The sequence below is a fragment of the Anabrus simplex genome, chromosome 2 (genome assembly GCF_040414725.1).
Source record: "Anabrus simplex isolate iqAnaSimp1 chromosome 2, ASM4041472v1, whole genome shotgun sequence".
NCBI classification, from domain to species: domain Eukaryota; kingdom Metazoa; phylum Arthropoda; class Insecta; order Orthoptera; family Tettigoniidae; genus Anabrus; species Anabrus simplex.
In genome coordinates this window covers 318,958,818-318,979,257 of record NC_090266.1, presented here as the reverse complement: position 1 = coordinate 318,979,257, position 20,440 = coordinate 318,958,818, and the positions used below count along the sequence as shown (strand labels likewise).

The 20,440-nt window shown below is 39.3% G+C and overlaps 1 protein-coding gene across 1 annotated transcript in view; it reads right to left on the bottom strand.

Moving 5' to 3' along the window:
• The window catches only part of anne (anne boleyn), a 382,933-nt gene that overhangs the window by 71,542 nt on the left and 290,951 nt on the right, over nucleotides 1-20,440 (bottom strand). The gene's annotated exons all lie outside the window — the stretch shown is intronic.

Genomic DNA, 20,440 nt, shown 5'->3' with positions numbered 1-20,440 from the left:
AAAACATTTGTCGACGGGATGCAAGTGGCATGTCTTCCAAGTAATCAGGCAATGTAGTACGCAAGAAATTCATGTAGTTCTGTCCAGTAAGCCTATTCGGAAGAACGTAATGTTCCAAAAAGGAATCGCCAACAACGCCTGCCCAGATGTTAATGGCGAACCTCTGTTGATGAGACGATTGGATGATTGCATGAGGACATGTAAATTATAACTAAAATTAATTTGTGTCACAAAGTTTGAATAAATCTGTAAGTATACATTTCTGGACCCATGTTGCCATGACCTTTCTTTCTTCTCTCTATGCGAGGAATCCGTTCCTAAATTTTTGCTGTCGTGTTTTGGTACACCCTGTATATGTTCTAAAAATGCCCTATATAATAATAAATTGCCTCCAGTATTTGAATTATAGAAAATAAGGATGCAGTTTCTCATTTCAGATAAATGTTATCATTCTGTGACTTGACAGCAAAACTCCACACATACTCCCGTTTGCTATGGCCGCTTGAACCAAGCTTTATCGCACTGATGAGAGAGAAAATCATTGCCGCTGTTTCTATTACCTCTCGCTGTTACAAATCAGCTTTCTTCCTTTCTTAATGTGCTTACCCTCCAGTGTTGGCTTTTCCCAAGGACTCGGCGAGGGATCCCACCTCTACCGCCTCAAGGGCAGTGCCGTGGAGCGTGAGACATTGGGTCGGGGTATACAACTGGGGAGGAGGACCAGTACGTCGCACAGGCGGCCTCTCCTGCTATGCTGAACAGGAGCCTTGTGGAGGGATGGGAAGATTGGAAGTGACAGGCAAGGAAGAGGGAAGGAGGCGGCCATGGCCGTAAGTTAGGTACGATCCCGGCATTTGCCTGGAGAAGTGGGAAACCACGGAAAACCACTTCGAGGATGGCTGAGTTGGGAATCGAACCCACCTGTACTCAGTTGATCTCCCGAGGCTGAGTGGACCCCGTTCCAGACCTCATACCACTTTTTCATTCGTGGCAGAGCCGGGAATTGAACACGGGCCACCGGGGGTGGCAGGTAATCATGCTAACCACTATATAACAGAGGCGGATTGTTACAAAACATACTCTTGGATAAGAGAGAATTTCCTTTGCTTGGTTGGGAATTAGGAAATGAATGTTAAAATTGGAAAGAAAAAAAAAATAGAAGGGGGAGAAATTCTCCAGCTTCCCATTTCAAAATGAACATTGCTTACCTCAAAGTTACAGCTAGACATTTTTCAGGTGAAGCAGTTTCTCAAAAGTTACTGTACTTCTTTAACTAATATTGTACATTTTGTAATATGTATTGAAATGTTTCACATGTCATGCGAACATAACTTCTGTCTTTCGTCCTATTCACCAAACAATTCGCTTTACGATAACATTATCCATTCCCGTCTCCTTTTCTGAGCTCTTCTTCTCGCTAGCAGAGGTGTATCTAATGCATAGAGCTCACACAAATCTTCAAGAGACGCCATCACCTCACACATACACCTAGTAAATAACTCTGCCAATTACGCAGCCAAAGGATGATAGCGTACATACGAAATCGGATGAACAGACTTCGCACAGATTCGCCGAACTCACAGTTCGTAGGTTTCTGCTTCCAGTGGACGAGAAGCCTAAGCAAATTATAGTCTATTATTAGGATCAATATTGTGTACTCTTGCACGCAGAGCGGTGAAGAGGAGATCTTAATCCAGACTTTTCCAGTAACGAGAAGAAGACAACAATGGCTGTACAAGGAATCGACACCAGGACCATTCAACCTTTCCTGACTGCTGTCACGATGAGCTAAGGCGATTGTGACACAACGGACATGTGATTCGTGGTGAATGGTGAATAGCTGCAAAAGTTAAGTGCCAACGTCCATATACACGTTTTAGGAAATATTAATACACTAGAGTAGGGTTAATTTGAATTTTTCAATGATTAAATGTCAGCCAGAGTGGCAAAAGTTTTGTTCATGTTTACTTAATATTAAATTTGGTCAAGGCTAGTGTGCATGTTTTAGCCCATTTGATGTGTACATATTTAGCTAGATGGGAAGAAAGGGTAATGATAGGATAATTATAGATGGTGTTATTTGCTTGATTAGTGTTCTATTTTTTCTTTTTTGTCATTCATTATAGAGATATTTCGTGTAGAGTTCCTTTACAATTCAAGCAGGCTATGCCCCACTGCACTGGAATAAACTGAGATAATAACATGAATTTAGTTAGATTGCTTTCTTTGCATGTGGCATGGATAATTTCAGTAACTACAAGATGTGCAGTGACAATATGTCCATCGTTGGGTCATAATAGGATCATTTATATTGGAAGAAGGCAAGTTCGGGAACATGAGGGGCTCGAACCGAAGATGTGTGATATGAAAGGTCAGTGTTGCCATGCACTGATTTTATATGGGATAGGCGATTGAGCCGTGATATTTACTGGGAGGACTTATTAAAATGCATTATGAACAGAGCCTGAATTTGGCTTGAGTATGCCCTGGCTGTCTGCTTGTATTTGTGAGAGAGAAGCTGCATCTTATTGGGAAGAAAAGAGAGTTGGCTAGCTCCGACAAGTAAATAAGCTCCCGGGGCATGAGGTGTCCTGTCAGTTGTATGTGCGCACCCTCTCGAGTGAGAGTGGATTTTCAAGGTCCTGTTATGTTACCCGAGCTATGCACCTCCTTATCTGTCAGATTTGTTTTGCTTTCCAAACAGCTGATCGACCAAACCACATGGAGCACGAGGGATGGACGACTGTGTGTGTTTTAGACGCAAGCCTACAAAGCCTGCCAGTCGCGTTCGATTCCCAAAATCTCTATATTTTTTATGTTTGTTTGTATTTTGTCCACAGGTTTGTTCTATTTCGCATGTGTGTATCTGTTTGTTTCTTGTGTGTCTTGTGTTGTTTAAATATGAGATTTTCAGCTCGATAGCTAATTCTCTGGGAATGCAGTTCTGTCTAGTCCAATTTGAATATGAGTACAGACTCATACAGTAGAATCAGTGCTTTAGTTGGAGATAATGTTTAGGAATCACCCTGTAACAATGTGTTTTATTATTTGTTTCCAAATACCGGTATGTCAGAGTGTAAATATAGTCATTTTTGTACTAGTGTATTAGTATTTCCCGAACTGCGTAAAGACTATTAAATTCGATGCCCTAGGGCAAATGGACTTAGGTAGTTAGTTGGCGCAACTACACAATTATTTCGTAACACAGATCAAATCTCCATGTAAACAGACTTTGTAAATTTGTTTTCGGGTCGCTGCCCGCTTTTCCGTTCATGATTTTATTTTTGTTGTCATGTATTTCATTCTCATGTGTGTCACATTTTTACGACCGATTTTTGGAGTCGAGATTACTAATTTTACCTTGGTTAACATTTAGTATGAACCGTATTTATGTTTTGGACCAATAAATCCATTCCACCCATTTACATATATTTCTCGTTTCAAAATTTGCCTCCATACCTCCTGACCATATACTAATTAGTATAAGTTTATTTAGAGTTTTTCTTATGCTCATTTTTCGGACAGCACCACATGCTTTACCATCCCCCCCCCTGAGTTAGTCGGATTTAAGGACAGGAAATTGTGCAGCACGGTCTTTCTATATGGAGGGCGTACGCCTGGAAATTGTGTTACAAATTGCCTAACGACTTCCCTGCAAGACTCTGTTTTCACATAATTATCAAAGATAAATACCGTTTCCTCTCCCTTGTACACATGTGGAGGCATTATGAGAATTATATCCCGAAGTAACACTTCACAATTCGAGAACAGTTGGAGTGACAGATCAACACTAACTTAATAGACATTATAAGCAGCGACCTAAATTGCGAAGCACGGGCACTCCCATGCTGTAAAAGTTTCAAACAAATGAGACTCATAACATGTAACATTCCCATGCTGTCGCTGCACTGCGTAATGGGAAGTGATGATTGAACGGAAGGCAAAAAAGCTGGGTGCGCCTGCTGGCCAACCGATGAGAGAAACTTACTGTATTTCAATCACAAATCTACATACATACATACATACATTGATCTTCATTATAGACTGTTATGCCTTTCAGCGTTCAGTCTGCAAGCCTCTGTGAATTTACCAATAGTTGCCACAATCTTCTATTTGTAACTAGTGCTGTGGACTCTTATTTCTACATCTCTTATCTTTAAACAGTTATAAACTGAGTCTAACCATTGTCGTCTTGATCTCCCTCTACCCCACTTACCCTCCATTACAGAGTCCATTATTGTCCTAGGTAATCTATCCTCCTCCATTCGCCTCAAATGACCCCACCACCGAAGAAAGTTTATGCATACAGCTTCATCCATCGATTTCATTCCTAACTTAGCCTTTATTTCCTTATTCTGTGTACCCTCCTGCCATTGTTCCCTCCTATTTGTACCAGCAATCATTCTTGCTACTTTCATGTCTGTTACTTCTAGCTTATGAATAAGATATCCTGAGTCCACCCAGCTTTCACTCCTATAAAGCAAAGTTGGCCTGAAAACAGACCAATGTAAAGATAGTTTATTCTGGGAGTTGACTTCATTCTTAGAGAATACTGTTGATCAGAACTGCGAGCTCAATGCATTAGCTTTACTGCACCTTGAATCAATCTCTCCTACTATACAACTATCCTGGGAGAACACACATCCCAAAGACTTGAAATTATCTACCTGTTCCTGGCAAAAGTACAAGTCCCTGGAGACCTCTCAAAAACAAATGCTCTAGTTCCACCTTCGAGTCCTTTCTGGTGCTGTTAGGGAGGCCTGAAAAAAGATCACAGAGTGGTAGCAGAGGGAGCTCGTATTGCGCGCTTGGCCCACCCCGATTGGTTGCTGGAGTGGCAAGAGGGTGGGGCCCTACTCAGAGATGTCACTTGCAGCCATGCCAGGCTATGTTGCTCCTCCCAAAGCCTTACAATGATATGGTGAACACTATCACAGTATCTTCACAAATACTACAGGTAATGTATCAATGTAAAGTTTATACTTGTTTCCTGGGATATTTTAGTACTCATAAATTAAATACCAACAGTTCCATGTGAATTAATCAGAACAAGAACTTCCTCTTTCATAATTTTCCAAATGGTTGGTAACAGTGTGCAGCATAATATTTATTCTCAGATCCTGTGCTGTCTTATCCATTCTTTGCACTGTTATTCATTGGTAATTAATCTGTGTGACAATTGTTTTATATTAAAAGTGTATTTATATGGATGTGGCTCACTTTTGAGGAATTTTGAGGATTCCTTGTGTGATTAGTAATACCTATGTCTTCAGTGGATACAACTCGAAGGAAGCATATTGCTATTATAGCATTATCTCCAAATCTCCTGGCTCAGTTGTAGATTTACTGGCATGTAAAAAGCCTCCTGTGTGACTAAATTCTGGTGCATCGGCGTCTCCGAAAAATATCTTAAAAGGTAGTTAGTGGAACGTAAAACCAATATTATTATTATTATTATTATTATTATTCGAGTTACAAAATTTGGTGTCTGTGTAGGCACTATAAGTAGCAATATTCAGCACCACAGACTAGCTCAATTTCACTGGAAAGAAAGAAAAAGGGATACTGTGGCAGGAAAAAGAAAAAACACCAACCAATGAAAATTTTCTCCTCAGAAGACCAGGTTCACTGCTGTGGACGTGGGTGGTGAATTGGGAGAAATGGGAGTGAATCTGCACATTTCTAATGTTTGTTTAGACTTCTGGAAGCTGGGAAGAAAGCCTGCAAACCTGTGAAGTTACACATTCTAACAGGAGAAATGTGCAGGAAACTTCTTTTGTGGGCACATAGTCATCAGGATTGGACAATAATCAGTTGACAAAGCTTTGTACATGACATAATTGAGAAGTCTGGCATATTCTTTTCAAGTTTATCGTTCAACTTTTTAATAGTTGGAAACAATTTTGCCAGAAAGAACTCGTGAATAGACCCACAAATTACTCCAATAGTGAATTGATCCACTTGAATACTCAGCGGTTCGCTCAATATCCTCTTCCTCTTAGACAGGGTGGAAAAATCAGCACATGAATTTTTTGCATTTTCCGCTTTCACTTTCTGCACTGATCGGAGCAAAATGCCAAGACAATCTACCACTCGTTGGCAAACAGGATATCTGTTTTCACGTAGACCTTCTCCCTCTAGCGTGAAAAAGCAAATTGCACTTACAATCGTATGTATTTCACCTTCTATAAAACATGACCTCGGAGGCATTTTTAACTCTGTCTTAACTGAGCAATACAGCTAGTGACACTGAAAGCCCAGATGAATGCAAATAACTACACCACAAATAAGTCTGGAAATACCATGATTAACCTGCTTGTCATCTTATCGTGAAAGGGAGCTCACGCAATGGGGTTTGGCCGCTTATTGGACAACCCTTTGCTCAAGCTGCTTGATACGCCTGAGTGCATATCACTCACTTTCAAATAAAAATCAGTATAAAATACATTTGAAACAAAGAATTTCAGACCTTTCTGTTGAACTCAATCTCGATTTTGGAAGACCACCCAGTATCAAACGGACCGCTTTTTACAAAAACAATATCAACTTGCTTGCCAAAGTGTGTAAAGTAAATAAACTTCAAAAATATATTTATAACAGTGCATTCTATAATATAATCCTTCTAAATTTCATGAAAATCTGACAGTGCATTTTCATGTAATGGTACTACAGAGTTGTTGTTTACAAAAAACGAGCACGGAAATAAGTACTTTTTGCATTCCGCCTAATGTAACTTGCACAAGAAACATAATAAACATATGCAAATACCACCAAAGGACGCAGAATAAAACAAGCTTTACGGTGGTATGATTATATTTTATATTGTCCCAGCGGAACATTATTATGACAAGATCATGGTGGTCCCGAGGGATCACTACGAATATGTCAGAAAAAGCCTATATTTCCATTTATGCCTATTTAGAGTTTAGCCCACAATTTCTACAGGGTCGTTTTTTTAGCTCGCTTAGTGTGTCAGGGCAACATGCATGGAACGTGATAGCGCGGCCGGATGACTTATTTACCGAGAGATATATTGCTTCATGACCAGCTAAGACGATCTAATGCAGTACGGTAGTGATAACCATTGCTGCACAGTAATAGTTTAGTTTAACATCTTTGGTATTGGTAGCGTGTTCAATGTGTTCGCTTTAAAATAGCGTAGTTTCTGTAGGGATACCAAAGTAGCCGTGTGTTTAACGAGTGATGTATACAGTAGAAAAGCGTGTATTCATTGTGCTGTGCTATGTGAAGCATTCTTCCTATACAGAGCGCCGCTTTCGATTCATTCGCAAATTTCCTGGCATCCTCCCTCCCCATAGGAGTACGGTACATAAATTAGTAAAGAAGTTCCGCACCAAGGACTCCATTCTTAACAAGAAATCACGCAGGAGACGAACCATTTTAACAGAGGAAAAGCTTGACGAAATATGAACTCTCTCGGAAAGAACTCAACAAAATCCCTGTCGCGTTTTGCCATACAAGTCTTCTGCCCAGAAAGCAACTAAACTATTAAAAGCAAGACCGTACAAACCCACCCGTGCCCAATATTTAACAGGACCTGACAGTTCCGCCAGGGTTCGGTATTGTAACTTTGCTTCAGGCAGGATCAATGAACAACATATGGTACCATACGCTAAACGAAACACGCCTCATGGGTGGTTGTATCAGCATGACAATGATCCTAAACATACCTCCCAGTTTGTCAAAACATGTCTCAGCAAGAAGAGAGTCAGGGTTATCGATTTCCCATGCCAAAGCCCTGACTGAAACCCAACTGAACATCTATGGGATGAACTCAAAAGGGGGTTTAAATGCAAAATATTCACAAACAAGAAGGTACATTTCAAAGCTTTAACACGTTCAATGCGGATCACGCGCTAGGCGCTACTTTATAAGCACGTGCAGAGCACGCGCCTAGCGCATGATGGGACGGTTGCAAGGAAACGTGAATCACAGGTTTCCCGCATGGTAAGAAAGGCTCTAATTGTCATCCCGCATATCGTGTAAGTCCAGTCTACTAGCAGATTCATCCGTAGCCATTTTTGCGCATGTGTATTCCGTTTCCCGCGTATTTCCTCTCCAGAGTTGTCGTTATACGTCATCATTCATTTATGGGATCTTCGAGCAGCAAGACCACTTCAATGCGAGGTAAGAAACTGCATTTTCTATTTATTCATTCTTCAGGAGAATTACGAGCGATTCCGCTTTTGAAATAAATAAATTCCACTACAGCAATATGTTCAGTAAAAGAACTGAACTTGTCATTTATTCTTGCATCATATATGTGTATAACACGAAAGAACTTCTAATTGTCATTTATTCCTCATCACATTTATAAGTAACTTGAAAGAACGTGCAGTAATCATTTTTGACTGCGTCGTGATGTTTATGTTATCATTTTATTTATATTTTTTTTGATGGCCGACAATGTGGTTCCTTCAACATCATGAGACCTGCCCAATTAGCTGAAGTATTTCATTTTTGTTTGTCAAATTCTGTAATAAAGAAGTGTAAATATGAATATATTTATGTCTGTAACATACTTCATGCATTTGTTTGCTATCCTCGGTAAATAATGCACAGTAATCTACCAACGCGCGTAGCGCGTGATCCGTCTGGTGACCAGTATTACTTCTCGATTTCAACCACCGTGCGGGTCACGCAACAGGCGCGTGAGAGTGATAAGTCCACGAGTTCGATAGAACTCGTCCTACCAACGTACAAAACTCCGATAATTACAACTTTTAAAGAGTCCCACACAAATATTTTGCTCAGGTTGGCAGGTATGTCATGCTCTGCTAATACACAGTGAACGTGTTAAAGCTGGTCAAAAATTCCTGTCTCATGCCTAGAGAAATTGGTGGACTCAATACCAACTCGTTGTGCAGCAGCTGTACAAGCAAATGGCTACCCGACTAAATACTACGAGATACGAAGTATAGTCCTCTCCGTGTAAGGACGTACCCTAAGGGTGCAACCTTACCCTTTCTCCCCTGTAATATTAAGATATTGATTTATGGTTACTTTTCTTGCTGTTGGGTTTTTTTCAGTGTCGGTAACCATACAGTTTAGGGACCCTACTTGCCGATACGACGTCTTACATTTACCGTTAATCTGGCACGTTGGCAACGTTCAATCACTGTTCTAGCGTGAATTGCGTGTTGCCACCGCATTGCCGTTAAAGTTACTAGTGATACATTTGCGAGAATATTTAAAGCATATTTTCTTTTTCTGTGTGATTGTAAATCTATTTGGCTAATACCAGGTAAGTAAAATTGTGGCATGTTCGGATAATGCATTTAATAACATAGTTTGTGTGAAATGATGAAAGTGTTCAAATACGCCAGTCTCATGTCTAGATCTACCAGTACATGAAATACGAGTAACCCTTGCGGGACAAAATTTTGGCAGTAGAACTTATAACATTATTATTTTCAAATCCGCAGTGAACTTGAAAACTGACCTAATTTCCGTTTACGGAGCTTGGCACATTAGTATACCTATATGTTTCCTGATAAGCTTGAAGATATAACCAGCCTGCAGGCTGAAAATATGCCCAATAATCTCTCTCCTTACTGGTTACCGGTACCGTATTGAAGAGAGAAGGAAATGTTCGCGCAAAAGAAAGGTAAGTCATTGTATGTCTGGAACTTTCGGATATCACACTGCAAAGACTTATTAAATAAATTACATCGTTTAACACGCCCCTCTTTTCAAGAATATGGTTAAAGTTCGCCTACTGTATATCAAAATAAAGACAGATATATGTGACATTAATTTGAGTGTGCAAGTGTGTTTATTTCCTTAATTGAGCTCATTGAGCGTGGAAATCGACTTAATTATGAATATCTTGATTTATTTTATCTTAACTTTTATCATTTACTAGGGTAGGGAAACATTCATTATCGGTGTTTACATTGAGGTTAGTTTGTTATGGTTATGTCTGGTGATTTTAATATGTAACCAGGCAGGTTGGCAGCAGTGATCAGCCATTACAAAAAAGAGAAAAGAAGAGCATCGGGCGGCGATATTTACTTTCTGGGGTATTACCTTACGTGGCGATTACTATACATACAGTATGAACTTCTGGAATTGTTTTTCTGCTTAGTTATATGTGTCAAAATATTTATGGTCAACATGTATTACTATAGTGTAATTATTTGGGTTAAACATTTACGTATGTATGAATGCAATGGTTTGATGGGTGTAGAAATGGTCGAATTATTTGTGTTGTACAAGTGCACGCATTATGTTAACAAACAACGAGGCCAGAGCAATTTAATTGTTTGTCAAAATACTGCTAGTCGCCTGAGTTCTGTGCTATCCCTAACCAAGAAGAACTCTTAAGTTCTTCAATCTGTTGAAACTAATTACTGATCAATAACATTTAGAAAACACCTGAAAGAGAAAATCAAATAGAATCTATACACCTCATTCTAGGTCACCCCCTCGCTCTTTTTCCTTCAAACTTCACCTCCATCTGTGTTGGTTTCCTTTCTCCTCCATCCTCTTTACATGTCCAAACCATCTTATTTTATTCCTATCAATTTTCTGATTTAGGTTTTCTATCCAGACTTCCTTTCTAACATATTTGCTTCTCACCGTCTTTCCTTGTCGTTCTCATCATATTTCTTAGGTATTTCATTTCGCTGCCATGAATTCTACTCTCCTCCCTACCTGTCACTGTCCAAGTCTCAGCAGCATAAGTCAACATGGGAGCATAATACATTTTGTAAATTATCAAGATTTCTTATACTCTGGGACAATGCATGGCCCTGTTGCAACCTCTTGCTTACCTCCATATCCAGCCTTCTATTCTGCATTAATTCACTCTCTAGGTATTGAAACTGTCCACAATTTCAAGGCGCTGACCACCAATTTTCACAATGCTTTTCCCTTGTCTTCATCCTGTTATTATCACCATGGTCTTACTTTTCACCGGGCTGACTTACTATTATCTCGTTCAGTGCATCAAGTTGTTGTACTTCTTTGCTGTTCGTTCCCCAGACCACAATATCGTCTGCAAACACTAATATCTTCACCTCCCTATTTCTATACGCTTCCTTTGTTTCCTTTAAAATTTTGTCCATAACCATTAGAAACAAAAGAGGCGACTGCACACCCCTGTCTTAGCCCAATATCATTTCTAAACCATTATGTCTTTCCAGCTGGAGTCTGTACACTACTGAAACAGTTGTTGTACATTGTTTGCATGAAGGAGCTATACCAAATGAATGGAGAGCGGCTGTAGTAGCCCCTGTGTATGAAGGAAAGGGTGATAGACATAAAGCTGAAAATTACAGGCCACTCACTTTGACGTACATTGCACATAAGCTTTGGGAAAGCATTCTTTCTGATTACATTAGACATGTCTGCAAAATTAATAACTGTTTAGATGAAAGGCAGTTCGGGTTTAGAAAAGTTATTCCACTGAAGCTCAATTTGTAGGATCCCAGCAAGATATAGCAGATATCCTGGATTCAAGAGGTCAGAAGGACTCTATCGCAATTGACCAATCTAAGGCATTTGATAGGGTAGATCATGGGAGACTACTAGCAAAAATGAGTGCAACTGGACTTGACAAAAGGGTGGCTAAATGGCTGGCTATATTTCTAGAAAATAGAACTCTGAGAATTAGAGTAGGCAAAGCTTTATTTGACCCTGTAACAATTAAGAGGGGAATTCCTCAAGGCAGTATTATTGGACCTTTATGTTTTCTATATGTGTCAATGATACGAGTAAAGAAGTGGAATGGGCCGATGACTCTAGATGTTAAGCCCATTTAAACAACAATCATCATCATCATCATCATCATCAAAGAAGTGGAATCAGAGGTAAGGCTTTTTGCAGATGAAGTTATTCTGTGCAGAGTAATAAATAAGTTAAAAGATTGTGAGCAACTGCAAAATGACCTTGATAATGTTGTAAGATGGACAGTAGGCAATGGTATGATAAACAAGGTTAAAAGTCAGATTGTGAGTTTCACAAATAGGGAAAGTCCTCTTAGTTTTAATTACTGCATTGATGGGGTGAAAGTTCCTCTTGGGGATCAGTGTAAGTATGTAGGTGTTAACATAAGGAAAGATCTTCATTGGGGTAGTCACATAAATATGATTGTACATAAAGGGTACAGATCTCTGCACATGGTTATGAGGGTATTTTGGGGCTGTAGTAAGGATGTAAAGGGAAGGCATATAAGTCTCTGGTAAGACTCCAACTTTAGTATGATTCCAGTGTATGGGACCCTCACCAGAATTACTTGATTCAAGAACTGGAAAAAAAATCCAAAGAAAAGCAGCTTGATTTGTTCTGGGTGATTTCTGACAAAAGATTCGAGTTGCAAAATTTGGGCTGGGAAGACTTGGGAGAAAGAAGACGAGCTGCTCGACTAAGTTGTATGTAAATGAAAATACAATAAAGGTATTTTATTTGTCCACTTATTCAATACTGTCCACTTGTAAGTGGTTACAAATACATACGATTACAGACACCTTCGGGATATGTTTCGCCCTTTCTATAAGGCAAAACGTGCTTGATACATATAGAAGAATCACACTCTTATCACAATGGGCAAAAATACTGGAAAGGATATTAGAAAGGAAAATGTGAAGAAAGGGAGAAGGGGAGTTGCAAGAAGAACAGTATGGCTTTAGGGGTAGATCTACAGTGGACCATATCTTTAGCACGAGGCAATTTATGGAAAAGAATTGGGAATATGAAAAGGATCCGACCATGACATTCATAGTTCTAACGAGGTATACAATAGTGTTCCCAGGGAAAAGGTTTGGGAAACTATGGTCAAAAAGAGACTGGGTACACAATCAATCGATCAATCAATCAATCAATCAATCAATCAATCAATCAATCAATCAATCAATCAATCAATCCTGATCTGCATTTAGGGCAGTCGCCCAGGTGGCAGATTCCCTATCTGTGGTTCTCCTAGCCTTTTCTTAAATGATTGCAAAGAAAATGGAAATTTATTGAACATCTCCCGTGGTAAGTTATTCCAATCCCTAACTCCCCTTCCTATAAAAGAATATTTGCTCCAATTTGTCCTCTCGAATTCAAACTTTAACTTTATATTGTGATCTTTACTACTTTTAAAGACACCACCCAAACGTATTCGTCCACTGATGTCATTCCACACCATCTCTCCACTGACAGCTTGGGACATACAACTTATTACATGTTATAAACTTCATAATTATTCTGTATTGAAAGTTCTTATAACATAAAATCCAATAAAGGTATTTTATTAGTCCGCCTATTCAATACTGTCCACTTGTAAGTGGTTACAAATACATACACTTTCGGGACATGCTTCGCCCTTTCTATAGGGCATCTTCAGCCTTAAATCAATCTTTGAATATTATCCTTAAATATTAAAACAAGAAGTTAGATAATTAGCCTTGTATATATAATATTTTATTATATATAAAATCAATATATTATTATTATTATTATTATTATTATTATTATTATTATTATTATTCGCTGGGGCCATCAAGGACCACGTTAAGTCTTGTTGCATTTGACACTGAACTTGGCCTTCTTTAGAGCCCAAATTTCCCTCATTCTTTGTGAGTGGGCCTGCTCACGCTCCTCTGTCCAAGCGGCACCGTGTCTTCTCTTCGGTTGCTCGTCTCGGTTTAGCCCGTTCGTCAATATTTTCTTGCGGAAGAGATCTCTGTTAAGGGCATCTTCAGCTGAGATATGTAGCATTTGCAGGTCTTCTTTGGTATTTCTAAAGGGAATTATGGTTTTGGGGTTTGAATCAAAAAAGTGAAAGATTTCTTTACTTAACTTTCTTCCGCCCATTCTTTTCAAATGACCGTAAAATTGTGCCCGTCTTTTTCTGATTGTGTCGGTAATTTTCTCTATTTTGCTGTAGACTTCCTTGTTGGATCTCTTTTGATGGATTCCATGTCTGTACCTTGATCCCAAGATTCCTCTCACAATTTTGCGTTCTCTTTTCTCCAGTTCTTCAAGGAGTCCTTTGTTGGCATTTAGAGACAGGGTTTCGGCTGCATATAGAACTACTGGTTTCAGAACTGTTTCATAGTGACGTATCTCGGTGTTTTGGGAAAGGCATTTTTTGTTGTAGATTGTGCGGGATGTTTGGTAGGCTATTTCCAGTTTGCGTACTCGCTCCTGAAGTGCTTCTTTGTCCAGTCCATTTTTCATGATGATCTCACCCAGGTATTTGAATTTGTCTACTCGGGTGATGTCCCCGTATTTTGTATGGAGTTTTGGTGGAGCCTCTTTGATGTTAGTCATTACTTCTGTTTTCTCAAACGATATCTGCAAACCAGTTTGTTCGGCAATTTCCTTTAAAATTTCAACTTGAGCTCTAGCGGTTTCTATGTCGTTTGAGAGAACAGCAATATCATAGGCAAATGCTAAGCAGTCTGTTGCGATCCCCTTGGATTTGGTTCCTATTCTCAATGGACTGTAGTTGGTTTCCTGTAATCTCACCCGCCCGGTTCTGATGATCTTTTCAAGAACACAGTTGAAGAGTATCGGGGATAGCCCATCACCTTGTCGGACTCCTGTTTTGATGTCAAAGGAATGCGAGAGATATCCGTGGAACTTCACCTTGGATTTTGTATCGGTCAGGGTGGCTCTAATTAATGCCAGCAGTTTCAAATCAACTCCAAATTCATTTAATATGTTTAGCAGGACTTCCCGGTCAATGGAGTCGTACGCTTTCTTAAAGTCCACAAAGACAGACATATACTGCTTGGACCTTAGTGTACAATATCTGATGATCGTTTTGAGATTTTGGATCTGTTCAGCTGTTGAGCGACCTTTTCTGAACCCTCCTTGGTATTCGCCTATTTGATGTTCGACTTGTGCTTCCAAACGCTCCAGGATGGCAAGTGATAGAATTTTGTAAGTCACGGGTAGCAAAGATATTCCTCTGTAGTTGTTGACGTTCTTCATGCTGCCTTTTTTGTGTAATGGATGGATCAAAGCTATTTTCCAATCTTCGGGTAGGGTCTCCTTGTTCCAAATTTCTTCTATTTGCTTTTGCAAGATATCAAGTGATTCCTCTGGGGCATATTTCCATAGTTCTGCTACTACTGAGTCTTCCCCCGGCGCTTTGTTATTTTTGAGACAGGCAATGTGGCGCTTGATTTCATCTCTGTCGGGTGGTCTGGAATCGGGGTACCTGAGTAAGGGTTCCTTGGTCTCAATGGCGCTTTGCGGTTTAGAGCAATTAAGTAAATTCTTGAAGTAATCTGCTAGAATGCTGCAATTTTCTTCATTTGACGTCGCCAGTGTGCCGTCCGTTCGCTCAAAGCATAGAGATGGTGGTTTATAGCCAGTGAGTTTGCATTTGAAGGCTCTGTAGTACACTCTGCTTTCATTCTTCCTAAAGTTTTGTTCTATCTTTTCAATGAGAGATTTTTCGTATTTACGTTTCTCAGTTCTGAACACCCTAGCTGCTTGGGCACGTTGGGTTTTGTAGGTTTCCCAATCATTTTCTGATTTCGTAGAGTAGTACTGTTTCCACGCATTGAGTCTTTCTTGGAGGACTGATTCGCAGGTACCATTCCACCAGGCATGCTTTTTGCTTCTCTTGATTTCTGCAACATCTTTCGCGGCCTCAACAAGGAGACTTTTGGCGTTGTTAAAGTCACAGTCATTTGGTCTAGCCTTCTCCTGGAACTCCTCGACCCTTTGCCGAAGTTTATCATTGTCGAAGCGTGTGATCTGTTTGGTTGTCTTCCTTGTGTTTGCGGGAATTGGTTTGAATTTGATAAGAGACATATAATGACCTGAGGCTACATTGATGCCTTTCTTTACCTTGATATTCATAATCTCAGGGCTGTTTCTCCTGGAGATTGCAACATGATCAATTTGGAACTCTCCGAGAGCTTGGACGGGAGAACGCCAAGTCATTTGCTTTCTGGGTAGATGGCGAAAGTGGGTCGATATGACCTGCAGGTTGTGATTTTCGCAAATGGATACCAGTCTTTTGCCGTTGGGATTGGTTCTTTTGTGAGCAGGGTAATTTCCTATAACTCTCTTGTACTTCTGTTCACAACCTAGTTGGGCATTGAAGTCACCCAAAAGAAGCTCGACATGGTGTTTGGGGATTTTGTTTAATTTTTCATCCAGTAGGTCCCAGAAATTATCAACTTCGTCTGGATCAGACTTGTTCTTATCGTTTGTAGGAGCATGTGCGTTAACTAGGGCGTAGGTTTTGTTCACGCATTTAATTGTGAGTACAGACAATCTGTCATTCACAGGTTCGAAATTTGCAACCGATTTAAGGATCTTGGTTCTAAGAGCAAACACGGTTCCAAGCATCACAGCTCCATTGAGGATTCCTCTTTGCGCTTTGCTCTTGAAAAATCGGTAGCCTTCGGATTCAAAAATTTCTTCATCTGGGTACCTTGTTTCCTGTAGGGCCATTATGGATATCTGATTTTCGTTAAGAGCTTTGGTGAGGGTTTTCAGCTTGCCAGTTTGTGTAAGTGAATTAATGTTGAAAGTTGCTAGAAAGGTTTTAGATTTTGGCCTGAGTTTTTGACTCTTCGGGGTACACCGAGACGCTCCGACTCGTCTCTTGCATGATGTCGAGTCTCCCCCAGAATCCGAACGAGACTCGTGCGCCGTGGCGTTCACGACGAGGGATTTATCCGAAGATTTAACCCCTGGGGTATGTTTCTTGAAATGTTGTGCCATCATGCTTTTTGACTTGACTTTGCTTTGGACGGGTACCCATCCTTTTACAACTAGGGTTGTTAGCCCTAGAGGTAGCCTCAAGATGTTTTCTGGCTTCTGGTCATTTACCAGTCTTCGCCATAACCCTGGCAAGGGACCAGTTTTTTTTTCACGGTGGTATTTTATATCCCGTACTACCCTCTGACTCTGCTGGCGGCAGAGCCAGCGAGCTTCCCCAATTTCAATGGGACGCGCCCGATGGAGGTAACCGGTAAATCCCCACACAGGATATATAATTATTATATAATATATATTATATATTCTCTTTCTCCAGTCTTATGGTACAGTTTTCTGTTTCCATATCCACTTTATCAGTCTGTATACCCATTGTAGTCCTATAGGTCCAGCAGCCTTTATGAATTCCACACTAATTTTGTCAATCCCTGGTGCTTTTCCCATTTTCATTTTAACGGACTGTTAATTCCACCTCTAACATTGTGTATCATCATCTACTACTGAGTCATCACACCATATTACTAGTCTCCTCTGCACAGCTTTTCACTTTTAACACCTTATCATACTCCCATCTTTTTATTTCTTCTGGATGTGTTATCGTATTGCCACCTTCCTCTTTCTTCATCTTTGTATAAATTCTTTCTTTTCTATTATTTCGTATAATTCCACACAGCATTGTTTCACCTCCAGCTTCATCCTTTTCCATCTTTTGTAAATTATCACCAACTTTTCTTCTTTTCTTATGTTAACAATTTTTTACATTTCCTTTTATTATCAAGATACTTACTTTTGCTTTCTTCTTTGTTATCTCTATTCCATTCTTGCCATGCTTTTTTCTTTTTTTCCACTGCTTCTCTCACTTTTTCATTCCACCATGGTGTCTACTTTTCTTTCAGTCTCAATGTTCTACCACATGTATTCTCTGCCAAATTTACAAATGCCCTTTTAAAGTTGGGCCATTTATCTTCCACATTTCCTATTTCAGTAACTGAAATTTGTAGTTTCACTTTTATTTTACTATCTGTTATCCCCATTAACTTTTCCAGTTTCCCCACTCTCTTTTTTTGCCATCACTGCTCTATGATCTCCATTGAATGCTTCTCCTAGTAAAGCTGTTATACCCATCAACTGTCAGCAATTTGTCCATTTTGCCAGAAAGTAATCAATCACAGATTTAATTCTTCTGTCACCCCAACCATATCTTGTAATTTTCCTGCTGTTTTTCTTCCAAAACCATGTGTTGCCCACAATAATTCCATTCCTCTCATTAAATTCAACTAGTTTCTCTCCTTCATTCCTTTTCCCAGAACCATATGATCCAATTACTTCTTCATTTCCTTGTCTTTCGTTTCCCATCTGTTCATGTAAGTCTCCTATTATAATCACTTCCACATTAGTTATCTCCTTTTCTAGTTCCTCCGGGAATTCTTTGATATCCTACTCTTTGTTTCCTGTCTATGGTGCATACATTTGTATGAAGTCATTGACTTTGTTTCTCATTCTTGGTCTAATTTTCAATATCTTGTTGCTGATGTACTGTACCAAACCCACATTCTCTTCCAGCTATTTTGAAATTATCCAGTCCATTCCATTTTTCACCTGTCTACCAGCACTCCAATATAGTTTATATCCTCTCCTCATTCTCTTTTATCCTTTCCCCTTCACCATTTAACTTCGCTTAACCCCATCGTTTCTATACCCTCTTCCTTCATAAAATCCACCACTTCAGTTGCCTTTATTGTCTGGGTCATAAGGTTGATTATAACCACATTCATGATGTAGGCTAGTGCTTGACCAATTTTCACAGCTCCCCAGAACCCAAGGAAGTGCAAGTTGCTATCAGGGTATGCCCTAATGTTTTCATCAGAAGCAAGTTTAGTAGTACCATATATTTAGGTTATTATTATTATTATTATTATTATTATTATTATTATTATTATTATTATTATTATGGTGGAGTTGCCACTCGCATAGGCATTTTGTACCTACTACCTGGTGTAACTTTAGGCCACTCCTCAGGAGTACAGACATTGCTGACACGAGAAACTACTTCCCTTTTATCTGCCATTGGGACTGGGGTCCCCTTCCATCCAAACTATTGGCCATGTTCTCCTTTCTGGTGAATTTGTGTGTCAATTTCTACACAAAGATTTCACCTGGCCTCCAAAGGGAGGACTCCTCCGCCCATAACCATTGGTCCTCCCTTTGGGTGTCAAGTTTGGTAATGGCAACTTGACCCTCGGCCACGTCGCAGGTAGTACCGTCTACTGTCGCATACGGTAACAGGATAATCCTGACCTGACCTGACATTAAGAACAGATTAACCCTGAAAAAAGAAACAACCAGTGAGGAGAGGAACTACTTGAGAAATACTTCATTAATATAAGTTATAATATTTTAGTATTATTAGAAGAGTTGATACAGGTTTTAATAAAATGTTTTACACTTCTTAATGATATTAATCCATTCAATATTTTAAAAACAGTGTTACGTGATACAATATGACTATGTTCCTTAAAAAAGGAAACAAATAATTCTAATTTAATTAAGTCATTTCTTTTTTTAGTTATAATCTGTCATTAATTGTTTCTTTTTTCAGGTCTATTCTACTTTTTAATTAATCATAAATTAGTTTCAAGAGAATGAGGAACTTAACAGTTATAGATTAGAATATTGAAAAAAAAAAAAAAAGGCTTCCACTATAACAAAATCACCAAGTAGGAAAGGAGAAGCCAACGTCTTAATGAAGAACTTCTTCTGCCGCTTCGGTGCACCAAGGGAACACCTTAGCAATCCTGACAGAAACTTTGACTCAAGGACGGTGTAGGAGGTCCTACAATGTCTGGGAATTGGGAAGACCCGAACAAAACCTCTCCCCTCTCAGTCGGATGGCATAGCTGAGTGTCTTTCTAAAAGAATTCTTATTTTTTAAGTCCACCTTTTCAATACATTATGTTTTTTAATTGATTTACATAAGTTATACGTTTACATTATTGTTATGTCATAAGTGGAACATGTTTTGCCTATTTTTTAGGCATCTTCAGCTGTTGTTCCTACTACCTAAGATCAAAATAGCCAGGATCCCAGATTTTGCTTAGTAATAAAATACTTAAAATGGTTAAGCTGACATGAATTGTTTTAACTAAAAATATTTTTGTGTGTATTATGTGTTCTACAGAAAGATCCGGCTGATGTAGATAGTTACTCTTATTCACCTCCTCGCTTCTCTTGTGGCTGGCCTGCTCTTGTGACACCTGCTGTCTGCTGAGTAAGAGCCCGCTTAACATCCCCATTTTATACTCCAGTTTACACAAACTTCACAACAAGACATATTTGTTTTGTTACAGACTCTCAATCCACCAATATCAACCTTCAAAAGATGCAACAAGACCACAACAAATGTCACAACCACTTTGAGACATTCCCTCTTATACCCACACAGTGACAGGCAGCAGGATTTTACATAATTTAATCACCATAAAGCAACATTCAGACAATGGATCTCACAATATCTTACAGAAGCTACAAAATTTTATTCCCAAGGTGACATCAGGTCCATGAAGATGCCATAATTTAATCACCATGAAACAACATTCAGACAACTGATCACGCAATATCTTAAGGAAATGCTACTAAAGATTTATTCCCAAGGTAACACTCAGATCCATGAAGATTCCAGTGCGAGTGTGCACACTGGATACCACAGACTAATATAACCTAAATCAACCAATGTCATCAGAAGTTTTTT